This window comes from Lissotriton vulgaris, chromosome 5 (genome assembly GCF_964263255.1).
Source record: "Lissotriton vulgaris chromosome 5, aLisVul1.2, whole genome shotgun sequence".
Classification (NCBI taxonomy): Eukaryota; Metazoa; Chordata; class Amphibia; order Caudata; family Salamandridae; genus Lissotriton; species Lissotriton vulgaris.
The window spans coordinates 1,531,547,696-1,531,569,579 of NC_141693.1; the positions used below are offsets into that span (position 1 = coordinate 1,531,547,696).

Below are 21,884 nucleotides of genomic sequence, written 5' to 3' on the forward strand. Positions count from 1 at the left end.
GATGAGGGCCGCTGTTTCTCCATTGTCCATCAGGGCTCGGATGTCATCGGTGGCGGCGATGAGGGCAGTCTCGGTGCTGTGATTGGCTCGGAAGCCGGACTGTGAGGGGTCGAGGGATCCGTTCGTCTCGAGGAAGGCGGCCATCTGCTTGTTGACGGTCTTCTCGATGACTTTGGCTGGAAACGGGAGGAGCGAGATGGGGCGGTAGTTCTTGAGGTCGGTGGGGTCCGCTGTTGGTTTCTTGAGTAGAGCGCTGAGTTCGGCGTGCTTCCAGCTCTCAGGGAAGGTGGCGGTGTCGAAGGATGTGTTGATGATGTCTCGCAGGTGGGGTGCGATGACAGCGTCGGCCTTGTTGAAGACGTGGTGAGGGCAGGGGTCGGTCGGTGATCCGGAGTGGATGGAGTTCATCGTGCGGATGGTGTTTTCGGTGCTGATCGGGGTCCAGGCGTGGAGGGTGGTGGTGGGGGGTGGTTGTTCGGTCATGGTGTGCGTTGGTTGGTTGTTGAAGCTGTTGTGTATGTCCGCGATCTTGTTGTGGAAGTATGAAGCGAGGGAGTTGCAGAGGTCTTGCGATGGGGTGATGTCGTTGTTTCCTGCGCTGGGGTTGGAAAGCTCTTTCACGATCACCCATCCAGCACTATCAACTTATCCTATTACTCCGTCAATACCCAAGCACTTATAAATTCAGCATGCACTCTGTTTGCAGCACTGTAATTATTCCAGTTACTAGTCATGTACTTATGGAATGGCCTAGCCACAAACAGAAGTACAGCTACAGTATTCTGTGCACTATGCATGCACACCTCTAACCAGGTACATAGTATTGATACACTCTTGTAAATACCTAGTTAGTACTCATGCAGTGTAGGAATCGTCCAGTCGGTCCCATACACTTCTTTAATCACTTATCTACCACTATCTACTTATCCTATTACTCTGCTAACACCTATGCTCTTATAAATTAACTGTGCTCTCTGAGTGCATCACTGTCATCATTCAAATTACTAGTGGTATACTTATGGAGTGGCCTAGCCAACAACATAAGTACATGTACAATACCCAGTTAGTACCTATGCAGTATAGGAATCCTCCTGTGTAACCCATGCACTTCTTCAATCACCCATCCAGCATTATGTATGTATCCTATCACTCAGCCAATACCTAAGTACTTATACATTCAGCATGCACTCTCTTTGCAGCCCTGAAATTACTTCAGTTACTAGTCATATACTTAAGGAATGGCCTAGCCACTAACACAAGTGCAGGTGCAATATTTTGTACAGTATGCATGCAGACGTCTAACCAGCTACATACTATTGATACGCTCTTCTAAATACCCAGTTAATACCTATGCAGTGTAGGAATCCTCCTGTCTGTCCCATGTTTTTCTCCATTCACCCATTCAGCACTATCTATGTATCCTATCACTCCGCCCTTAGCTAAGCACTTATAAATTCAGCATGTACTCTCTTTGCAGCACTGAAATTATTTTAGTTACTAATCATGTACCTAAGGAATGGCCTAGCCAGTAAAACTAGTACAGCTACAATATTCTGTGCATTATGCATGCAGACCTCTAATCAGCTACATAGCATTGATACAGTCTTTTAAATACTCAGTTAGTACCTATGCAGTGTAGGAATCCTTCTGTCGGTCCCATGCACTTATCCATTCACCCATCCAGCACTATCGACATATCCAATCACTCCACCAATACCTAAGCACTTATAAATTCAGCATGCACTCTCTTTGTAGCACTGAAATTACTCCAGTTATTAGTCATAGACTTAAGGAATGGCCTAGCCACTAACACAAGTGCAGGTACAATATATTCTACACCATGCATGCAGACCTCTAACCAGCTACATACTATTGATACGCTCTTCTAAATACCCAGTTAGTACCTATACAGTGTAGGAATCCTCCTGTCTGTCCCATGCATTTCTCCAATCACCCGTCCAGCACTATCTACTCATCTATTACTCCACCAATACCTAAGCACTTAGCTTATAAATTCAGCATGTACTCTCTTAAAATTACTCCAGTTACTAGTCATATACTTATGGAATGGCCTACCTACTAACACAAGTGCAGCTGCAATATTCTGTGCACTATGCATTCAGACTTCTAACCAGCTACATACTATTCATATACTCTTGTAAATAACCAGTTAATACCCATGCAATGCAGAAATCTTTCAGTCACTCTAATGCACTTTTCAAATCAGTCATCCAGCACTATCTATTTATCCTATCACTCCACCAATACCTAAGCACTTATAAATTCACGATACACTCTGTTTGCAATACTGTCATTATTCTAGTTACTAGTCACTAACTTATGGAATGGCCTAGCTACTAACACAAGTACAGCTACAATATTTTGTGCACTATCCAAGCAGACCTCTAACTAGCTACATACTATTGATACACTCCTCTAAATACCCAGTTAGTACTCATGCCATGTAGGAATCGTCCAGTCTGTCCCATACACTTCTTTAATCACTTATCTACCACTATCTGCTTATCCCATTACTATGCCAATACCTAAGCTGTTAATTAACTGTGCACTTTCTTTGCAGCACTGTCATCATTCCAATTACTAGTTGTGTATTTATGGAGTGGCCTAGCCACCAACAAAAGTACACGTACAATATTCTGTTCACAATCCTTTCAAACATCTAAGCACATACATAATATTGGTACAGTCCACTAAATACTGAAGTAGTACCTATGAGGCCTAGGATACCTCCTGTCAGTATCATGCACTTTGCCAATCACACATCCAGCACTATGTCCTTAGTCTATCACTCCATCAATACCTAAGCACTTATGGGGCAGATTTACAAGCCCCCAGCGCCATCAGTACGTCACTTTCTGTGATGTAGTGAAGGCGCCGGGGAGACATCTATATTTACAAGGAGAGGAAGAGCCACCGTGTGTGGCTTTTCATCTCCTTGAAAATACGGCTCATTCAAATGCAACATTCTGCGTTGAAGGGGCGTTCCATGAGTATTGCTGTGTATTTTTTCACAACACCGATGGAAGAAGACACATCTCAAGATTTACGCGAAATCATAAATCTGGAGATACATGTGAATGCTGTGCCACCCTGGAAGTGGTGTAGCGAGGCACAATGAGGAGAAATGTTTTCATTTCTCCTTGTTGTTTCCTCTTTCAATGTGTGCTGCATTCCACAGCACACATTGAAGGAGGAGAATGCCTGTAATGATTTTTTGTGCAGGAAGGTGTCCCTTCCTGCACAAAAACAATCACCCCACGACACAGGCATCCTGAGACCATGATGCAAGGGTGCCTGCACCGGCACTTGGCAGCTGTTAGTGCGGCAGTGCAGGGAGAAGTACAGAGTTGTGACATATTTATGTAAATATGTCACATCCCTGTGCTTCTGAAGTGATGCAGTGCGGTGCAGATAGAGAACTTGCATTGTCATGCTGCAGCACTTCCTTATAGATCTGCACTTATACATTCACCATACACTACTAATGCATTCTCTCAGTCAATCATGCTCTACACATATATTCAATCAAACTTTCAGACAGTACCATGCAATAATAGTTCTTTTTTTTAACCAGATAAGGTAATTCTGATAAGAACTTTTATTTTCTTCTTTTTTGTTTTATATATTTTTTGTATTTTTTGAATGATTTTGTATTTTTTTGGGTGTTTTTTCAAAAACTGAACAATAAAACGAACAAATTAAACAGGTAACATTTGGAATTAAACTTCATTCCAAAAAAAAAAAAAAAAAAAACTAACATCGGTGGTTGCGTTGAGCAGCACAAATAGCATCCAGCGACTGCTCTCCTTAGCAAACTATTTTTTTGCACTTGATGCAGTGCTGCTCCAAAAAGGCAAATTCAGCCCTTACATCTATTGGAGCTTGAGATGTAGATGCTCCTGAAGTACTTGCTCCAGCTGCTGGTGGATTTAAAGCAGCTCTCCTCATCTCCTCACAAGCAAGATTTAAAGGGTGGATTGTCCGAAGGTGCTTGTACATGCTGGCAGTGCTGCATGAATACTATTTTTCACTGCCTCTTGTGAGCACTCTGTCACCAATTTTGAAGTTGACCTTTGTGGCATTCACTTTTTTTTTGTCCAGCTGGAAAAGTAAAGAATTTCCAGACTACGGATTCTGCCCTCTGCGTACGTGGTTCCTCCGGCAAGAATTCTACCTGCTGTTGTTGTCCAGATTCCATTTTTTCTTCAGAGTTGAAAAAAACACAAATAAAAACCAAACAGGTTCAAGTTGGAGAAGAGATGCTTCTCTGAAGATGATACAGGAAGAATGATTAAAATGGGTGGGGTCATTTAATATTTACAGTGGGAAATGTTATGAACCAATCTATCCTTTTTTTTTTAGGTCATATGGTATCCGCGCACCGCGCGCAAGTTTATTACAAGTAGAAATATATTATTTTTATGAATACCTTAGATAATCTCTTGCCCTAATATGTTTATTAAAGACACATACATATCATATTAAAACAAAAAAAAATTCACGGGAGTCGCGCACCCAGCACGTTTGAGTACATATATGATGTCACATGGGGCCCGCAACCACGCAAGCGTCGCATACCATAATCAGCATGTGTTGCGAATGCGCGGGAGCAGCAGTCGCGGACCAGTCGCATACCGATATTTGAGATGTCATCAGTGATACATCAGTGAGGTCAATGACCATTGTTGTGAATGTATCTAGGACCCTAATTAGATATTCCCGATTTATGCCCTTATGTGGTTATAACAAATCCTATCCTTATAAAGGCATAAGAATCATGTCCATATTAAGTCATAGCCAATGCAGTCCAAATACGGCAAGGCTACTCCCATAGACTCCTAGAAAGTACAACGCATTCTTAAACAAACCAAGCCTACAGCAGCACGGTAATTCCCCCTGCTTCTGTTTTGATTTGTCCTAGAACTCCTGAGAGTCCTGAAAGAACTGCCAGTTCGTCTTATGTCCAACCTTACGTCAAACTCTGCACCTTCCAGGTGTAAATATACCAACATCTGCCTTACTCAACACACGGTGGTCTGGAGCAGATCGGCTATCTACTTGCCCGACGCCCTGCTGATATGAGTGCCGACGGAAGCCGGCCCTCCCTGCTGATGCACTGAGAGAGACGCTGTCTTTTCTCTTGCCGAGAAATCGAGCTCCAGTGTTTTCCGGTCACCCTTGCGGGTTTCTGAAAGATCGAGTCCTGAGAGAGAGATACAAGACCTCCTTCATTCTATACCTAAGGTACGGAGCTGATTAGACCCATAGAGAATTCTTGATTCAGATTCTTGGCAAAAAAACTGTAACTCATCTATTCCTTCCCACGTACTAGGCTTAGGTTAGGTACATTGGGGTAGGCGTATCTTAGGAACACCAGTTGAGTACGTTTAGTCATTATTTTATCATTGTATGTATTTTATCCATTTTAGGTATCTCATGGCTTAGAAACCATATAAATGCTTTTACAGTATTATTTCATAATACTCCTTTTACTGTACGCACTTTACTTTATGACAAGTATTGCAATTGTGGCAATTCATTTCTCTTGCATGAGAAAGAAGACTGTTCAATAAATAACACTTTTATTGAAAACGCCCTTCTCTCTATTTCTCTGCATTACTGGTGAAACGTAGCATGCACGATTGACTGAGTTCAAATAGCTATCTATTGTTTCCGCGACTCTGGATATATTCCTTATTGCAGGGGGAGCAAAATTGTCATGTGATATTGTTGTCAGAAGCTAATCCCTTCTTGTCTATTCAAGAAAGCTAAACACCTTCCTGTTTACTCAAGAAAGTTTCTAGTGACCTCTGAGCTAGCTGGCATACACAATTAAGTCTAACATATTCAATAGAGACCTAGTTGACCTCAGTCCTACTTCTAAACTAGTGTTTATGTTATTCCAATGCGCAGAGCCTATTGGGAACATAGGAACTACACTACATGGCGCCCAACGTTTGGTAAGGCGATGATTTAACGCTAAATACTAGAGTAACTCAGTCGTGCTTTTCACACAGACCCCTTTTCCTGTAAAAACTCCAATAGACGTCTGGAGTGGGTAAAAGGTTAATATCCGCCAAAACTTAGTAGGAAGAGATTCCTATGTATTAGTTTTTGGTTAGTCAACGTTGAAGGATACAGTGTTCCAAAATATTGTGCACCTAATCTTTGTTTACTTGAAACTTGATCTGCAAACTTTCTGTCAGCAAAATGTCAGAGAGTGACGACGAAAGGGAGAGAGCTAGACTAGCAGCTCAACTTTTGAAGGAAGACACAAGTCTCCAACAAAATGGCCCGGATGCAATACTCATCCCGGTAAATGCAAGGAAAACCTTAACTATAAAACTTATGGAAAATGGAGTATTATCAAGAGGTGGTACAGTCATATTTGTTGTCGAGGCACATAAATATTGGCAGACAGAGGTATTCTATTTATGGATAACTTTTTCAGCAGCAAATGCTGTGACACGCAAGTTCCACTATTACAAAATAGAGGAATCTCCAGAGAAATGCACTCCTTTCGAGGAAGTTGAAATTCCAATAACTTACCAGGAGCATGAGCTCTGGTTTAATGGGGCCCTAAAACATCAAAATCACATTACCAGGCTCGGTCCACTAGGTAGACCAGGAGCCACATGGTTCTAGCCAGCTATACACCTCATCCTGACATTGAAAAAATGTCAAGCGAAGAACTTTTAGTTCAAATAAAAGAATTAACAAATGCATATAGACAATTAGTTCAATTGACGATTGACTGTACAACCTACCGCCAAAAAGTAAAAGAAACAGATATAGCAGACCAACCTTTTGAACTTGCCAGAACAATTGAAAAATCCTATGAAGAATTAGGGAGAGATAGTTTGGGTGGGAAACCACTAAAACCACTACTAACTGAAAATCCTGAAAAGACTTTCATTAAAAATAATCTCAATTCTCAAAAGAAGAAGTGGGAGGGTAATAAGCAAACCACTCCCATGAGAAAAACATTTCCAGTCCAGAGGAAAGTCGCCCCAACGGAGAGCCCTATGAAAAAAGATTTAACCTTAGAAATAGGGATAATTTGAGAAAACGTGACAGATATCAAGATATTGATACACGTCCCTCTCGATTAACCCTGGGTGAAGCACTACGCTACGCTTGCAGAGTTTGCGAAGTTTGCGCAACTTCGCACTACGCGAACCGCACGTAGCACAGTGCGAACACGCGTAGTGCAGCGTAGCGTAGTGCAGCGCTCATTTTTTCCTTGTTCGCGGTCCTCAACGCGGGAGGTAAGGTTTCTCATTGTGAGTGGTTGCGCATGCTCGCGACCGCTCTCAATGAGAAACTACCAGTTCGCGTTGAGAAAGCTGCAGCTCGAGTAATAATCTACTCGAGCAGCAGAAAACTACAGCTCGCACTGTGCAAGATGCCGTTTTTAATGATTGCACAGTGCCGGATACTTGTCCGCACTGTGCAATCATTGAAAACGCATCTTGCACAGTGCGAACATGCTACTACGCAGCTCGCGTAGTGCTACGTGAAGTTCGCGTAGTGCGAAGTGCACTTCGCGTAGCTTCGCGTGGCGCTACTTCATGAACTACGCCCACCCCTACTCTCGATCTTTTCAGAAATCACAGAAATCGGAAAGAAGAGGATGGTCAAAACATAAAGAAGAGCGCGTCAAGTCCAAGGACAAAGAACCTGCTCACCAAAGTAAAAAATGACAATTTCCCAGAAAGAAGGTAGCCAGTATTAAAATAAAACATGCAGAGGATCCTGGGGACACAACTCAAGAACGGAGAGTGGGCCCAAACAATGCTAGACAGCGCAGCAGAAGTGACCATAGCTCGCAAGATCCTGATGAATCTTCTGGAGACAGTGGACACGAATGAATACATTCAAGTGGAAACTGCAGACACCAGAGTTAGCGTGCCCCATAAACTATATGAAATAACATTACGTATAGAGGGAGATAAAACTAGGAAAATTAGAGGTCTCTTCTGGGAGAACCTATTTAAGGGCAATTATATCCTTCTAGCAGAGAAAGACTGGCCACCAGAGTTTGTTAGGGAGTGCCCACATGGCGAAGAAATGAATATGGGAAGCCACAAAGTTTCCCAGGCAATAGCCCGAAGAGAGAACCAGAGGCAGTAGGGTGCTGGTGGACGGTAAGCCTCCAATCAATTATAGTAAACACAATAGAGACCGTTCACAGCTTAAGACCAAAATAGAGTGAGATGCCTAGTAACGGTGGGGCATCTCACAAAAAGTGATAGACTGGCATCACACACCATCAGGTGTCATGCTTCATCATCTGCCAGTCCTCGCCCTCCAGAAACCGCGTTTGGTGGAGGACGGGCATGCACCTGGAGACAGGGATGCACTTCTAAGTGAGTGGGGGCCCAAAGTGAAAAAAAGTGAATATTAAAAAGCCATCACCGTACACCCATAGACCTTTTATTCAAAAGGTAAACTGTGTGGGGTTAAAATGAAAAGTGCGGTGAATAAGGATCCTATCATCCCGTCACCGCTGTAAAGTTTTTCAAAAAAGGTTCAACATGTTTCTGCCATTCGTCCTTATGGGTACATGGCATTCGTCAGGACCAGATTAAGGAGGGGCTCCAATCTTGAAAAAAGAGAGGTGAGGAGGCTCTCAGGGGTCTGTTTATTGACCCTGACATCTCTGAACCCCAACTCAAATGTAATAACAAAAGAAGAGATGTCCGGTCAAGTAAATATGTGTGCTGTACTAGAAACTAAAGACAAAGTGAGATCATGTAGCAACCAAATGAAATAGCACAGGGCTGAGAAACTCCCATCAGCCCACCCTTATGGCGGAATATCATCATGTGGGATACAGATAGTAAATCCAAACCTCGCCCAACCCACCAATCGATGGTGCAGAGATGGATTTCTGAGGTGGAACTCTAGCCACAGTGTTATTCAAATGTTGCTGATGATGTGTAGTGCTTGTGAAGATGTGTGTGAAATGTTAAAATTGGCCACTAGGGCAAAAAATAGAGTTTAATAAGGATTGTCCTAGTGTCAAAGATAAAATTACGCCTAATAGTCTGAAAGTATAACTATGTTTTGGCGTTGTGCAGTGAGGTCAACATGTTTCAGCCGAGCGGAACAACTGTCCGGCTTTCTTCAGGACCCAGAATGGATAGCTACTGCAAAAAAGTGCAAGTGAGAAAAATATTGAAAATATTTCTGTGCAACAGATATTCAATTACTCCTACTAGGAACTTTGGTCCCCAATGTAATCTGGTGGGATTGAATTAGTTGTCCTTTCCTAGAAGAGAAGAAGGAGAACAGTGCACAGAGTGTATAATGAGGTTGTATACATATATCCCAAAGTGACATAAAGAGACAGTGCAGACAACACACAGAAATCGAAGAGAAAAGTCTCTTCGCAAAACAGAAGGCTGTAATCCTTCTGTATGACAAACTCTTTTCGAAAATTAGTTTAGGTTTGATGTCTTACTCACCCAGCGTTATGTGAGAGATAACCTCACCTCACCCAGCAACCGCTCGGGAAAATGAGGCCCCGCTCTGTTATGTAGAAATGAAAATGAGGGCACAGTCAATATCTTATTTGTTGTGTCCAGCTAGTTTGCTATATCATTTTTACTTTAAAATGAAGAACCCAGTTGTTGCTTAACGACCTTCCCTCCATGAGCATAAGGCTGAAACTATGCAGTAAGATTGCTAATGGCATGAGATGGTCTACCCCTTGGATGATCAAAACATTTTTTTTACTAAAGGCAAAGGCATGCAAATGATAACAAAGTCGGGATAAGTTAAAGATAGTGACCATCCCCAGGTCTCTGTCCTCATTAAATAAGAGAAGGATTGTTCAAAGAGTAGCTGGTTAAGGAATTCGGAGCTCTCTTAGTGTAGATCAATATCCTCGAGAAAAAACCGGGACCTACCTAACCGTCGGTACCCCTCTCTGGCATCCGAGAGGAAGTGGAGGTATCAGGAAGTGCGTCATCGCGCTCTTTATAGCGCGCTTAATTGGAAAATAGCTCCAATTAGGTAGTCAATTGCTAGCAAATGCCATCCGTATATCTCCCGCTACAGTTGCGTTTAAAGCGAGACACTGTTCTGCTCGCGCATGCTCTGTGACTAAGTCCAATGGCGCATGCGCGCAGGTAGGGGAGTTGTGCACTCGTCTGGCGCTAATGAGCTGTAGCGAGATATTATGGCCCATGCACAAAGCTGATGTAATTTGTGCGCTCGACTTACGCTGCTGCGCGTGAACTATAAATTGTTACTACACGCAGTTGTTGAAAAAGAGCTTAATATACCATCTGCCAAATACCTGTGCTTTATATTTGTTGATCACTCAAGTGTATGTCTAGGTCTCGTGTGAGAAAGAGACGCTGTGATCGTATTCCATTTGCCGGGAAACCGCAGGAGCACAGCAAATCTATATTTTCTTGTATCATTGTTGTGTTTAATACAACGTGGCTAAAGATATATGTCCAAAAATATGGCACTTAGTGCTGGCATATATCGTAAGTCAAGCTTAACAAAGTAAAGCTTGTTGATAGTTCTAAAATGAATTCTTGTTAAATAGCAAGAAAACATTATGCCGACTCAGTATTTTAAAAACAATGCAGACGGATCTAAAAGCTAGTGAACACTACACTTTTGAAAGTAATAGTGGTACAGATAATTGATCAAATGTTCAAGGGACCAATGAGAAAATCAGTACCGAAGCCCTTTGATGTGTGGTCATACAAGGATCTGTTGTTTAGGCATCACTTGTGTACTGTTATGTAGGTGTATAATTAAATACATAAGGTTTCAAAAGGGATGCCATCATACCAAAGGGACGGTCTAATTACAGGACCCTACAGTGTTTACGATGTGGTATTAAGGCAAACCTATAGGTGGAATGTGACTACAATGATATCCACGGTATGTCATCATTCAGACCTTTACTGTCGCTCCTCAGCTTAAAAATCAATTTTTGCTCCTTAACAAACAAGAATCTGGACACGTCACTGATATGGGGTGGAATAAATGGGTGTTCCAGGATCACCCACCTCATATCTTCAGCCATGTGTTTGAGAGTCAGAAAGTGATTGGTCAACCGTGTGGATTGCTTATGGCATCGGATAGTGCTCTTATGTTCACTGATTCTTAATTTAATTTTACGGGTGGTATGTCCAATATATCTAAGTGAACAGGGACAGGTTATCATGTAGATGACTCTCTCTGAGTTGCAATTCGTGTGTTTTCTGAGAAGCCAAGGTTTTCCCATACCTAGATCTACTCTGTCTGTTTTGTACGTTTGTGGACAGACACTGCAAGAGCCACAAGGGTAGTGGCCCTGGACCGGTGGCAAATTCCAAAGTGTGGTGGTACTGTCCTTTATTTATGCTCTTGGTCTAGTATGGACCAGGCTGTCATGTAGACTGGGTGCTCTCTTGAAGGAAAATAGGGGAAGTGGTAAATTAGTGTCCGCTACATTTAAGATTCCCCAACGTCGCCGTACTGTTTTTTGGATTTTGTTGGAGAGCACACTAAATGTACTGACAAATGTGAGTCTATCCAGCGGAGGTTTCTCAGGCCGCTTATCCAGAGCCTCTCGGTTGATATTAGATGCGCGTTTCCACGCTTTCTTGAGCAGGTGTTTAGGGTATTTTCGTTCCTGTAGTTGCAGAGAGAGGGTTTTTGCGTGTTTGTCAAACAGTCTTCTGGAGGAACAGTTTCTTCTAAGCCGAAGAAACTGACCAACAGGAAGGTTTTCACGTAATGCTCGTGGATGGTGACTATTAAACACAAGTAAAGAGTTTCTTGCCATTGGTTTGGTGTACAGTTCACATTGTAGTCTGCCTCCTTCTGGAAAGATTAGAACATCCAGGAAGGGGAGATGCTCACGGCTGAATTCAACAGTGAACCTCAGATATTGGTTTTGCTCGTTTAGCCATTTATGAAATGATTGAATCTCTTTTTAAAAAAGGGTCAACATGGTTCTGCCATTCGTCCTTATGGGTACATGGCATTCGTCAGGACGGGATTAAGGAGGGGCTCCAGTCTTACCAAACGTTTTGGCAGTACCACTCTATGGGAGTAACAATATATACAAAAATTGTGCATATTTATTGACTATTTATGATCAATCTATTTGATCTGTAGAAATGTCAATACACATTCTAGTTTGTGGAAGGCAATAGTCCCAATTCTCAGTAATTATACTGAAAGCTGGCCAGATTCAAATTTGATGTCTTACCCTTCAAGAAGGACAACTTGCCCCATGGGAGGGGGGTTCAGGAGGTCCCTGTAGTGACACTATGTCTGAGAAAGAAGACAAGGTATTGTCAATGTTTAGATTAAAAGCATATTTAAATGATCAGAGAACCAATCATTAGCTCGTGAACCCGTACTGGAGCAGCGTTTCAGGACTCACGGATATAAGAGACCATTCCCGTCTAGACACCTACAATGTAGGCCTCTCCGACTCCCCGATGTTAAAGTGGAATTTTGTAACACCACAACATGTGATGTAGTGCGGGAAATAGCACTCAGAGAGAACTACTTCGAATTTGATGACGTGATCTACCATCAGATACAAGGCACGTCAATGGGGAGCACGTTTGCTCCTAGCCTGGCGTGCCTCTACGTTCACCAATTTGAAGTAGACAACATCTAAGTGAACAGGGACAGGTTATCATGTAGATGACTCTCTCTGAGTTGCAATTTGTGTGTTTTCTGAGAAGCCAAGGTTTTCCCATACCTAGATCTACTCTGTCTGTTTTGTACGTTTGTGGACAGACACTGCAAGAGCCACAAAGGTAGTGGCCCTGGACCGGTGGCAAATTCCAAAGTGTGGTGGTACTGTCCAATTATTTATGCTCTTGGTCTAGTATGGACCAGGCTGTCATGTAGACTGGGTGCTCTCTTGAAGGAAAATAGGGGAAGTGGTAAATTAGTGTCCGCTACATGTAAGATTCCCCAACGTCGCCGTACTGTTTTTTGGATTTTGTTGGAGAGCACACTAAATGTACTGACAAATGTGAGTCTATCCAGCGGAGGTTTCTCAGGCCGCTTATCCAGAGCCTCTCGGTTGATATTAGATGCGCGTTTCCACGCTTTCTTGAGCAGGTGTTTAGGGTATTTTCGTTCCTGTAGTTGCAGAGAGAGGGTTTTTGCGTGTTTGTCAAACAGTCTTCTGGAGGAACAGTTTCTTCTAAGCCGAAGAAACTGACCAACAGGAAGGTTTTCACGTAATGCTCGTGGATGGTGACTATTAAACACAAGTAAAGAGTTTCTTGCCATTGGTTTGGTGTACAGTTCACATTGTAGTCTGCCTCCTTCTGGAAAGATTAGAACATCCAGGAAGGGGAGATGCTCACGGCTGAATTCAACAGTGAACCTCAGATATTGGTTTTGCTCGTTTAGCCATTTATGAAATGATTGAATCTCTTTTTAAAAAAGGGTCAACATGTTTCTGCCATTCGTCCTTATGGGTACATGGCATTCGTCAGGACGGGATTAAGGAGGGGCTCCAGTCTTACCAAACGTTTTGGCAGTACCACTCTATGGGAGTAACGATATATACAAAAATTGTGCATATTTATTGACTATTTATGATCAATCTATTTGATCTGTAGAAATTTCAATACACATTCTAGTTTGTGGAAGGCAATAGTCCCAATTCTCAGTAATTATACTGAAAGCTGGCCAGATTCAAATTTGATGTCTTACCCTTCAAGAAGGACGACTTGCCCCATGGGAGGGGGGTTCAGGAGGTCCCTGTAGTGACACTATGTCTGAGAAAGAAGACAAGGTATAGTCAATGTTTAGATTAAAAGCATATTTAAATGATCAGAGAACCAAACATTAGCTCGTGAACCCGTACTGGAGCAGCGTTTCAGGACTCACGGATATAAGAGACCATTCCCGTCTAGACACCTACAATGTAGGCCTCTCCGACTCCCCGATGTTAAAGTGGAATTTTGTAACACCACAACATGTGATGTAGTGCGGGAAATAGCACTCAGAGAGAACTACTTCGAATTTGATGACGTGATCTACCATCAGATACAAGGCACGTCAATGGGGAGCACGTTTGCTCCTAGCCTGGCGTGCCTCTACGTTCACCAATTTGAAGTAGACAACATCTTCACGAATAACAATCAATTTTTCACTAAATTGAAAACCTGGAAAAGATTCATAGACAGATGCAAGAACTGTCATAAAAGATTTGCGGCTCTTTATCGGCACATATGCAATTGGCATGCTACATTCTGACCAGGGTCCTGCGTTTAGCTCTCGAGCTTACAAGGAGGCCATGGCCAGCATGGGCATTGCATTGTGGTACTCTAGTCCATTCCATCCTGAGGGAAATGCGGTAGTGGAGAGAAATAAATGTGACGTAAAGCCATCTATAACAGCGAGGGTATTAGGTTTGGGTGATGGGTGGGTCAAACTTCTAATAAGTGTCCAAAGTAGTCTTAACAATCTGCCAAGAAATTCTCTGGGTGGAATCACTCCGTATGAACTTTTGTTTGGTACAAGAATGATAATCGAAGACCTCGATTGTCAGAAGACTTCAGTGGTGAAACAAAAAGCTTTTGATATCAAAGATCGTTTGGCTGTCTTACAGGACTTAAATGAAACAAGAAGAAGTCTAAGTAACACAAAGCTAAAGCCAACGGCCACTGAAGAGAAGCCACCTGTCCCAGCAAGACCTGTCTGGATTCCAAAGATTGGGGATCTGGTCAGAGAAAAGATCGCGGTGAAGAAGGAATTTGGGCCTTCTTATGGAAAAGCAGTACCTGTCTTAGCTATCAGCGGAACAAGATCAGTCGTACTACCGCCCCTTGCTGGTAAAAAGGAGAACCGAGTTGTATCATTCGACCTGGTAAAACCAAAACCATGTAGCCAATAATAAGTAGTAGGCCCAGTGGACTCCCAAGAAGTAGCAGAAGACCAAACCTTGCTACAATCCAAGAGGTTCAAACTGAGAGACTAATCACATTCGATAAACCTGCAGTGAATAAAAAAGGACTATGCAACAAAGCCATGGAACTTGTGCCTCTTGAAACTCAAATTGCAACAGTTCGTCAAGAAACACCTGTCTACAATGATGTAGCCTCGGACTACGCTAATATGAAAAAGGAAGAAGCAACTACAAAGATTAATAACAATCCTGATGCCATCCAAACAATTGACAGAACTGCATCTGGCTAGTTTATCAATTTCAATGACTTTTCCGATGATCCAAGTAAACATGGAGACAAGCCAGCAAACAAAACTTTCAAAGACAAAATTACAGAACTCTTTCATCAACTTCGAGAAACATATCTGATTTCACCCTGGATTGAACTGTGGATTGTGTTAGGTGTACTTTTCCTCCTGCTCTGGCTCATCTTAGTTTTAAGCTTGGGAAGAATGATTGATGGAAAATACAGCACAATGGACACAGCAAATCAGAACATCAACTTCGTTCTAAAACCTCACAGATCCTCTCACGTTGAAAAAAGAGAACTATCATCAGTGAATATCAAAAGCCATTCCTATACCTGGTGGTGTAGCATGAGACAATACTGAGTACGAAATCTATGGCCCGGTTGAACTCTTGAAATATCCACACCAGTTCAAGATTTCTTTCAGTGACTTTGTATCACCTAGTACTTTCTCTGATGATTGGGACTTTGAAAATATTAATAATATGATGTCAGATTTAGACATGTCAGCAAAATTTACAGAACATGATTATTTACAGGGTTCATCGAATTATGAAGAAATGTATTGCTTCAATCATTTTGGGCATCATTATTTGCATAAATCTGCTAATCCTAGAAATGTGTTCAATTATAATCAGTGGGAACATTGCCCAACTCCGCCAAAAGGCAGTTCGAAAACATTTTATGACAAATTCCCATACTTCTCAGGGTTTAATATCATTGATCCAGAAACGTTTTATTTTAAAATTATGAATAAGATAGGAATGAAAAACATGTTGACAAATTCTAAACTGATTTATTCTGAAAAGTTTTATGAAAAAATGTCTACATTCGGTTTTGAATTTTGGAAAAACAGCATTGAGACAAAAACTGTCTGGGGTGCAAAAGATTGGTTGGTACAAGGTTTAGAATCATTATTCAGAGCCTGTATGAACCCAGAACAAATAATGTTCCTGAATGACACCATTCAACAAACAACCTGTCTTGGTCTAGACAAGATAAAAGATTTAAACAACCCGTCTATACCAAAGCCTATGCCTGATAGCAATAACACTACAGACGAAGGGTTAGATGTGTCCTATATTTTAAAATAAAACAGAACAAATCCTGATTGGAGAAAATGGTTGATCGAGCACACAGACACTAATAACTGTCAAGATAGATTCCTGAACAAAATACAGGGGTTCAAACAGAATAGGCCAGACCCAAGATATTCCCAGAGACAACATCCAGGGATAATTACAACATACAGTGTAGGAAAACTATGCCTCGAATGGCTACAGAAATCCACACTACCCGAAATTAAGCAACACTTAACTTTATTTAAAGAAGGTGCTGACTTGCGAGATTCTTACTGGTACCTCGCAAACAGCGTCAAAAACGTTTCATATACGCCGGTATGTACGCAGCTTACAATGAAGCTTGGAAAATAACACAAATTGAAACTGCAGAAAAAATACGAGAAATTGATCGGAATAATTTGGAAAAATCACTTTCTGTAGTGGACAATGGGTTAACGACTCTGTCCTCCAGAATGTAATCACAGGACAGCATTGTATCATCTGCTATTGATATAATAGAACAGGATATGCTAATGTTACAAAATGGCCAGTCCCAATTATGTTTTATTGTACAATTAGGCTGGACGTTACAAACTTTGCGTTCAGGCAACATGCCATGGCGTCTAATCAACACAACATCATTATTTTCAATCTTTAACCTTACTGATAAACAAATCTCTTTGGCACAAAGAGGGGCAGACTATACGGTGATGAGCATTCAAAACTAGAAAAATTACCATTGACAATGTCAGAACGACCGGTCATTGAATGGATAATACATGGCACCATTACAATCCCGATAACAACTTTTCAGTTTCAATACTCCCAAAAGTATATACCAGCAGGCATGTATGAAAGGTTGGGTAAAGGATACTTCGAGTCAACCTGGAATTTGTCTTATACACATAGATGTTGGAGTGGGGGCAAGAAAGAAGTATTTCTTAGTGGTAACAACTGTAAAAAATCACTAACCGGTACACATCTGTGTCAAGGAATTAACTTGCACAGAGCCTGCGAAGGTTCTTCAAATAACCTTTCCTGTCACCTGCACGGCACCCCTGCTACACAGATAGAGCCTTTTTTCAGACAGCTTTCCAACAGCAGCTACGTTCTAATAAGTGACCACAGCTGTTGTGGCATGGTGCCAGGAAAAGCCTATCTTGTGAGCGTTACTTCCATGGTCACTTGATGTATGCAAGTATTGTGTCCAAACAGCAAACAAGACATGGAGGTGGCAATATGGCCTTCTTTGAATATCTCTTCTATTCAAATTGATACTTTAAGCAGAATGAAGTCTATTCTTTTATAAACAACTGTGCCTTTAACCTTGTCTAGAGTATGATCTGCAAGTTGCAAGGACAGCAGCAGAGATACATGCATTATTATCAACAAATTGCCCCCTACATTTCATAGAAATGTTAAGTCAAATCTTAAACATGTCAGATACCAGTGGCATCGCACATGTATTTAAGACAATTTTTTCGGGACTGCTAACACCCTTTGAAGCAGTTCTTGGCATCTTCCCACCATTACAATCCCGATAACAACTTTTCAGTTTCAATACTCCCAAAAGTATATACCAGCAGGCATGTATGAAAGGTTGGGTAAAGGATACTTCGAGTCAACCTGGAATTTGTCTTATACACATAGATGTTGGAGTGGGGGCAAGAAAGAAGTATTTCTTAGTGGTAACAACTGTAAAAAATCACTAACCGGTACACATCTGTGTCAAGGAATTAACTTGCACAGAGCCTGCGAAGGTTCTTCAAATAACCTTTCCTGTCACCTGCACGGCACCCCTGCTACACAGATAGAGCCTTTTTTCAGACAGCTTTCCAACAGCAGCTACGTTCTAATAAGTGACCACAGCTGTTGTGGCATGGTGCCAGGAAAAGCCTATCTTGTGAGCGTTACTTCCATGGTCACTTGATGTATGCAAGTATTGTGTCCAAACAGCAAACAAGACATGGAGGTGGCAATATGGCCTTCTTTGAATATCTCTTCTATTCAAATTGATACTTTAAGCAGAATGAAGTCTATTCTTTTATAAACAACTGTGCCTTTAACCTTGTCTAGAGTATGATCTGCAAGTTGCAAGGACAGCAGCAGAGATACATGCATTATTATCAACAAATTGCCCCCTACATTTCATAGAAATGTTAAGTCAAATCTTAAACATGTCAGATACCAGTGGCATCGCACATGTATTTAAGACAATTTTTTCGGGACTGCTAACACCCTTTGAAGCAGTTCTTGGCATCTTCCCGAATTTTGTGCATTCTCTGTTCAACGGCCTGCCTCTCATCTTGGGACTCGTAGCAGGAATCTTATTTTTGTTCCTTCTGCTCCGATATGGCAAGTCAAGTCACAGACAATTTTTTCAATTTTTTTTTCATTGAAAAAATTATCAAAATAAAAGATTCGATTATGTCCCCTTCACAGCCACCACCACCTGACACTTCTTGTAATAACCCATTGTTCTTCACGCAGTTCCCTGCCTTGGATCACACCACCTTAGCGGAACTGGCTATCCGGGTAAAATCAGGCTCCCCGAATGACCATTGCCCTCCTTCGGTGTTGCGAGACATCTGTCTAAAATTACCTGAGTGTATATTACCCCTGCTGAACAGATCTCTCTCCAGTGGCACGGTTCCCAGCTCCTTCAAGGAGGCCATTCTCGTGCCCCTTTTGAAGAAGCCTGGCGTGGACCCTACAGAACTCACCAATTATCGCCCAATATCTCTGTTGCCCTACCTGTCTAAACTTATCGAAACTCACGTCACTAGATGTCTCTCTAATTTCATCGAGAGTTCACACTTCCTTGAACCCAATCAGGCGGGCTTTAGACCGGCCCACTCCACGGAAGCTGTAATCCTGGCTGTTCTGGATACCCTGAGGAGGAATGCTGATGCGGGAAGCCCTCAGGCCCTGGTACTTCTGGATCTATCTGCCGCGTTCGACACGGTGGATCACAACATCCTTCTCCACCGTGTTGAACAGGCTGGCATCCAGGGCCTCGCTCTTGGGTGGGTGGAGTCATTTCTTACCGGCAGAACCCAAGCCGTTCGTTTGGGATCATTCACTGCGTCCAAAACCCCCATCACCTGTGGTGTCCCCCAAGGTTCCTCTCTTTCCCCTTTATTATTTAATTTGTACCTCCGCCCCCTCATTCACTCACTTCAAAGCTGGGACGCTACAGTTTTCAACTATGCGGACGATCTGCAGATCGTCCTTCTGCTTCACTCCCCACAAGCTGTCAATAATTTTCACTCTATTATGACCCACATTCAGCAGTGGATGAATCACAACCAACTAAAACTTAATCCTGGGAAGACTGAGCTCCTTCTCCCTGGTTCCAGTGCTGCTTACTGGGGTCCGCTGTTCTGGCCCATTGAGCTTGGCCCCCCTCCTGCTCCGGCCGAGACGGTGAAGAGCCTTGGAGTGACAATCGATGCCGAGCTCTCGCTTAAAGCCCAAGTAGGTGCCACGATCTCTTCATGTATGTTCCAGCTCTGAAAGATCCGGAAGATTAGGCACCTACTACCACATGCGGCACTGGCCCAGGTTGTCATGTCCCTGGTTCTTTCCCGCCTGGACTTTTCTAATTCCCTTTATCACGGACTCCCATGTTCTCTTGTGGGCCGTCTCCAGGTTGTGCAGAACCAGGCAGCCCGTCTTATTTTCAAAGTCCCAAAATGGCAGTCTGCGAAGCCCTTGCTTCATAAGCTCCATTGGCTGCCAGTAGAACGGAGGGCGGCCTTTAAGTTGGGCTGTCTTACGTTCAAATCCCTCCACTGCACCAGTCCTGCCTTTCTTAACTCACTGATCACTCCGTACCAACCTGCACGTAACCTTCGGTCAGCTCATCATCACCTACTTGTCACTCCAAAAGTCAAAACCAGCAAATTTGGGGGCCGTCGCTTTGCCCACCTCGCACCTAAATTCTGGAATTCTCTTCCAATAGTCATTAAATCTAATGGTTCCTTACTCCAATTCAGGAAGCTTTTAAAAACTTTTCTGTTCTCCAGCACCGGTTAGTTTCTGCCTTGGGATTCTGTCTTTGTTCTGTCAGTTAGCGCCAAGAAACCTCTGGTGTTAGTGCGCTTAAGAAGTTTCACTTAACATAACATAACAGACAAAACTCAGGCTACAATGGAAGACACGATCCTAGCAATGCAATACCGAGAACGGATCACTTAAGTCCTCGGCTTGGCTCGGCTAAGAGATCTGACTACTACCTGGTTTCTTTCATTCAGACCAATCTGGCAAGATTGCATCCTACCTGTTCTACGATGCTTGCTTTGCGGTGAAGAATGCTTGTTAGACGTCTGTCTCACACTCCCATCAGCAGTACCTATGGATGTCGATACTTTGCTTGGTTCGGTAACGGCTCATGCAACGTGTTGTCCCCAGCAGCTACCCATTCTGATGACGGCATTCGTTGAGACCTCAACATTACGATTAGGTGGCGGTGAGGTACGAGATGAAAGCGGCACACAGGTACAACCTTCCGTGACCATTGCTGATCTAAACACTGATGATGGCAACGCATCGCAAATATGCACTATTTCCACTTTTTCGGATTTGGCCCAACTTTCACCTACTGTTGTAGACACATTTTTTACCAGCCTATCTGAGTTAAGATTCTCTCCTAACAACAAAAATAAGTTTTTGAAATAGCGAGCACACAGCGTTCCCTGAACTTTGAATTTGGCCTTCAGTTTTGATAAACAGAACTTCTAAAAAACATTGGAACTATTTTTCTTCCCAAAAACGAAATTATTATTTCTCCAGTTCCCAAAATATTTACCCTTTTTTTGGCAGATGATACTCTGCTTAAAGTAGAACTATTCTTAGAGAACAAGATTTCTATTTTTAAAATATCTAGAGACACTATTTCACTCTAGCACATGTACAGTCTTGTATAAATATGTGATGAAATGGTCTCGACCTTCTCTTCTGTATTAAAAGCCATTTCATAAATGCAAATTTCTTGATTCATTAGGTCAACATTCTAAATGTACAAAATATGCATTATCTGAATGACACCACTGATTACTAAAAGCGTACAGTACTATACACATTTTTTGTGTATATACCATTTCAAATGCTTGCTATGTATTTTGGGGTGGGTTGAAAAACACATGCATCGTTATATGTTTAGTATTTAGTAATGATGGACCCTAATTAGATATTCCCTATTTATGCCCTTATGTGGTATAACAAATCATATCCTTAAAAAGGCATAAGAATCATATCCATATTAACTCATAGCCACTGCAGTCCAAATACGGCTTGGCTACTCCCATAGACTCCTAGAAGGTACAACACGTTCTTAAACAAACCAAGCCTCCAGCAACCCGGGAATTCCCCCTGCTTCTGTTTTGATTTTTCCTAGAACTCCTGAGAGTCTTGAAAGAACTGACAGTTCTTATTGACGTCTTATGTCCAACGTTACGTCAAACTCGGCACCTTCCAGGTATCAATATACCAACATCTACCTTAAGCTACACACTGTGGTTTGGAGCAGATCGGCTATCTACTTGCCCGACGCCCTGCTGATACGAGTGCCGAAGGAAGCCGACCGTCTCTGCTGACGCACTGAGAGAGACGCTGT

At 42.3% G+C, this 21,884-nt stretch overlaps 1 pseudogene; it reads left to right on the forward strand.

The window, feature by feature from the left end:
• The window catches only part of LOC147712943 (uncharacterized), a 121,182-nt pseudogene that overhangs the window by 78,924 nt on the left and 20,374 nt on the right, over positions 1–21,884 (forward strand).